Source organism: Peromyscus eremicus, chromosome 12 (assembly GCF_949786415.1).
Source record: "Peromyscus eremicus chromosome 12, PerEre_H2_v1, whole genome shotgun sequence".
Taxonomy (NCBI): domain Eukaryota; kingdom Metazoa; phylum Chordata; class Mammalia; order Rodentia; family Cricetidae; genus Peromyscus; species Peromyscus eremicus.
Window position 1 is genome coordinate 75,668,231 of NC_081428.1, and position 5,230 is coordinate 75,673,460.

Consider the following 5,230-nt stretch of genomic DNA (forward strand, 5'->3'; position numbering starts at 1 on the left):
AGAATGAATCCCAGATGAACTGTGCTGCTCAAAGCCTAAAAGCTTAACTAGCCAAAATGCTTCTAGTTCCTGGTCTTCACACCTTATATACCTTTCTGCTGTCTGTCATCACTCCCTGGGATTAAAGGCATGTGTCACTATGCCTAGCTGTTTCCAATGTGGCCTTGAACTCACAGAGATCCGACAAATTTCTGCCTCTGGAATTAAAGGCGTGTGGAACCACTGCTTAACCTCTATTTTTAATATTGTGGCTGTTCTCTTCTCTGACCCCAGATAAGTTTATTAGCATGCACAATATTTTGGGGAACACAATACCACCATAATAAATTGAAGCATTTAAAAGTCAAGTAGAAGCACATTTATGCGGCCATCTCTGGAGTCTGGTAGTGGCAGTAGTGGTAGAGGGAAGGCAGGCGACCAGGGGCTTGGCTCCAAGCAGTGGCAATGACAGCAGCAGCAGGAAAGAGAATGGTGGGAAACAAGAAACAGAGAAACAGAAGAGTATGAGACAAAAGCATAATAGTGAAGGCCCAGGCAGATGCAGCGGAGAGAGATAAGGAGCAGTTTTAAAGGGTGCACATGCCACAAAATGGAGTAGCAGTGAAGCCACCCCTTTTACTTGGCTGCCAGTGGGGGAGGGGGGACCTCAGGTCTGCGTGCTAAGGTCCCAAGGGTGGAACAGGTAGATGAGGTTCTGGCAACAGAGTTAAGCAACAGAGAAAAAAGATTTAAGAGTTAGAATTACAAACAAGGAGAAGAATTAGAGGCAAGGGACAAGGAAAGAACAAGGTTTACATGTCACAGAAAGGAACCTGGCAACATGTAACTGTTTAGCAGAGATTGGAGGAACATGGGGGCGGGGGCAGTAAGGAAGTTCCTGGGATAGGAAAGGGTAGGTGCATTTTCCACAGTGAGGTAAAAGTCCAGCTGACTGACCTCTAGCATCCCAGAGGGTCAGTGAGGACCAAGGAATGGCACAAGATAGCCAATGGATCGTTGTACCAAAGGCCATGGAATTAACTGGGAACGTGTTGTCTCCATATGCCATCACATAGGGACGGGGCTGAAGGGCTTAAAGCCCAAAAGGCAAGACACGCGGTGTGGTGCCAGCACCAGAACTTTGGGAGACAATGATAGAAAGACGAGCGAATCCTCACATGTGGGGAAATGGCCAAAAGGGAAGAGAGAAATCTTACCAATAGGGTGAAAGGTCCCCAGCGGACCTACAGTTGGAAAAATGGTGGGCAGTAAAGGGTCCTGAAGGTTCCAGGGCCCCTATCATGTCTCAGACTGCCAGCAGGCAAGAGAAATGTGCGAGGAGGGCCTCTGCTGAGTCACCAATGTTATGATATTGCATGTAAAGGACTCCTGCCTGGCCAGACCAGGGTGTCCCACTCATGAAGGACACATGCTAGGCAGATGTAGTGGCGGGTGGTGGGCAGTGGCACGTCAATCACAACCAAGGCATTGCATTTGTGCAGAAATGAATTTATTTAAGTGGGAGATAAAGAGAAAGATAGGGAAAGAGGGAGGCAGAAAGAAAGAGAAGGGAGGGGAAGCAGAGGTGTGCGTGCCTCGTGGGGGAAGGAGGGAAGAGAGAGAGAAGGAAAGGGTTTTTCCTTAAGATGAGGCTTTTACATCAGGACGCAGGGTGGCCCCAAGGAGCAGGTTTCCAAGGGGCAGATCAGAATATTAACAGTAATGATTCCATTCTGTCCAAAACAGTAAACCAGAAATCTTCTAATACTAATAATAGAGGAGACAGAAAACAAGAACAATCTAACCAACTAGAAAAACAACTACTGGGGCTGGAGAGATGGCTCAGAGGTTAAGAGCACTGCTTGCTCTTCCAAAGGTCCTGAGTTCAATTCCCAGCAACCACATGGTGGCTCACAACCATCTGTGATGAGATCTGGTGCCCTCTTCTCTGGCCTGCAGGGATACGTGCAGACAGAACACTGTATACATAATAAATAAATAAATCTTTTAAAAAAAAAAACAACTACTAAAATTATCCATCAATAACAAAGTTAAGTATAAATGGCCTCAACCACCAATAAAAAGATACCGACTAGATATGTATATTAAAACCAAAATCAGCTATCTGTTGTTTCCAAGAAACACGGGTCACTTGCATATATTAAATCAACCATAATGAATATCTTAGTTAGCTTTAACTATAAACTTGACACAGGCAAGAGTGGCCTAAGGGGGCCTCAATTGAAGGATCACATTTCCCTGTCAGTATGTCTAGGAGGATGTCTTAACTGTTGTTTGATGTAAGAGGGTCCATCTCACTGTGGGTAGCCCATTCCTTAGACAGATGGTCCTGGGATGTATAAGAAAGCTAACTAAGCATGAATCAGCAAGAAAAGATGCAAGCATCATCATCCATAGTTTTTGTTCAAGTCCCTGCATGATTTCCTACCCTTCCTTCCTTCAACTATGGTACATGATATGAAAGTGTAAGTCAAATAAACTTTGTCCTCTTCTGGTGTGCTTTTGGTCAGTGTTTCATCACATCAACAGAAAGGAGACTAGAATACACATTTTCAAGTTTTTCTAGATTCTATTCTTAACATTTCCACAAAGAAACCCAAAGTAAAGGGTCTCCTACACTTTTGTTTCAACTTTTTACATTTTCTGCAGTTTGAATATAACATGCACAGGTAGTGTTTTTTAATATTATTATTTATCCTGTTTGATATTCTCTGAGATTCCTGAATCTGCATTTTCAAAAATTCTCTGCAGCTGTTACTTTAATTTTCTGTCTTTCTCTGTGTCTCTCTGTCCCTCAGTCTCCTCTCTCTCTCTCTCTCTCTCTCTCTCTCTCTCTCTCTCTCTCTCTCTCTTTCTCATTCTGGTATTTGGGGGCACTGTTTAGTTATGTATGCATTACAACTTCTATAATTGTCCCAAAGTTCTTAGGTATGCTATTATCTTTTTCATTTTTCTTTCTGTGATTCAATTCAAGGAGTTTTCAAATTTTTATCAAGCTTGTTGGTTCTTTCCTTAGGCAGGCCCAGTTTTTTAATGAGCATGAGTAGGCATATGCCATTGCTCATCTGACATGCCATGGCATGAGTGGAGGAGAGATGTACCCCCTCCATCCTCCTTCTATCAATGCCTGAGACTAGTGGAGGAGCTGGCCCTGGAATCATAAGAGCAGGAGGGCTATTCCTGCCCCTCTCCAGCTGCAGTACTCAGGAGAGTGTCCTGCACTTCACCTGGGTAACACAGCAGAGCTGGCTCTGATGGTGTAGGTAATGGGAGAGCTGACCCTGAGGGAGTGAAAGCAGGAAAAATGGTCCCACCCCTCACTCATTGCTGCTAAGGATGAATTAGCCAGGGCTACACAGGGGAGCTCACCGTGGAAGTGAGGACAGGAGAGAACTGGCAGGCTGACCAACCCTGTAGTTACCCAGCCCAGAACCAGAGTTATGACTTGGTCCACCCCAACATCCATCCCATCTATGACCTGCTGGAGAGTGTAAAGGAGCCTGACCCATAGACCCAAAGCTGCAGGATCTCCATAACACAGGGCAACAACAGGACATCCAAGAAGAATCCCTGAGAGGGCCCAGTATTGATAGTGTAATAGAAACCAGGGGCCTTGAGCCAGACAGTGTGACTCTTTGCAGTGACACTTGCAGGTGAAGATATATAAACAAAGGGGTTTACTGCATGACTCACTGTGTCACACTGCAGCTTCCATGACCATGATGAGATTTTTAATTTTTTTTCTTTCCTTTTTTTCTCTTAAATTTTGTTTTATTTTAGGGGGTGTTGCAGGGGCAAAGAGCAGATGCCATGGGATGGGGAAATGAATGGAATCAAGATGCAGGATGTGAAAGACACATAGAATAAATAAAAATAAAGTAAAAAAGAATTAAAGAAAGATCCATGTTAGATTTATGATATATAGAAGATAATACATTTGTGTTGCCTTAAACTATGAGATTTGTGATAATTTGTTATAGGGACAACAGAAAACTAATATGGCATAATGGACCTCTAACCTCTTAAGCACATCTTGAGACATATTACAAAATTATTTTTCGCCGCGCGGTGGTGGCGCATGCCTTTAATTCCAGCACTCAGGAGGCAGAGCCAGGTGAATTTCTGTGATTTCGAGGCCAGCCTGGGCTACCAAGTGAGTTCCAGGAAAGGAGCAAAGCTTCACAGAGAAACCCTGTCTCGAAAAAAAACAAAACAAAAAAAATAATAATTTTTCAAACTACATCTTGTACTCCAAACAATTAATATAACTGTTTCCAATGGGATAAATTCAGTATAAGTATAATAGTTGTTATTGTTAATTTCCCCCTGTGCCTCCATCTCATCTTTTCCAATCCAGTTCCCATGATATTGTGAGTTATAATTAATGGTTAACTGAAAGGCCACAGAATGGAAAGCAATTACACATGCGTTTTTCTCAAGTTTACTGGGCCTGGGGAAGCAGAGCCATGTGATTACTTTTTTTAGTTTGACCTAGTTAATTTGCTCTTTATTGAATCCCATATTTGGGACATACAAAGTAATAATATTTCTATTTTTAAAAAGATGTTAAGTTTTTTGGATTAATGAGAAACATGGGCTTAGACATTAGAACTCATACTGAAAAGATTTTTAAGGCCAAATTTGAAAGCTGTTTTCCTGGAACCATGTCTCTTGTAGTGAGCTTTCAGTTTTGTTTTGCTAAGTATTCAATGATCCAAATGTAAGTGAATGAAACCTAGATTAAAAAGTTGCTCTGCAAGAATGATAAGCAGTCTTAACCAGTGAGCAATCTCTCAAGCCTTCTTATGTGTGGCCTTTTCTTACCTACTTTCAGTAGTACAGGCCAATGTGACAACATGAAGAAGCAGCAGAGACATCAGAGAAAGAAGTGAGTGCTGAGCCACAGTGCTAGGTGGTGGCTGGAAAGCTAAATTCCAGGCCCATAGTGTTAATGACAGCATCTTGAGAGCTGAGGATATGCGTGGTCCCCATTGAGCAGGTCCTATATATAGACTGCACAGTAGAACATTCCATCCTGTGTTTGGCTTCTGGATTATGAGTTCTTACCTGCCTTTGGAGTATAGAGATATGGCAATTGCTACTTGATAAATGATCTGGAAGTCTATGGTCTGTCGGCAAAGACCAGAACCCTCTCCCAAGCTGGAAACCCTACCATCAGAGAATAAATTTGCTTAAGTGATCTCAAATGTGCCTTGGTTCTATTCATTCT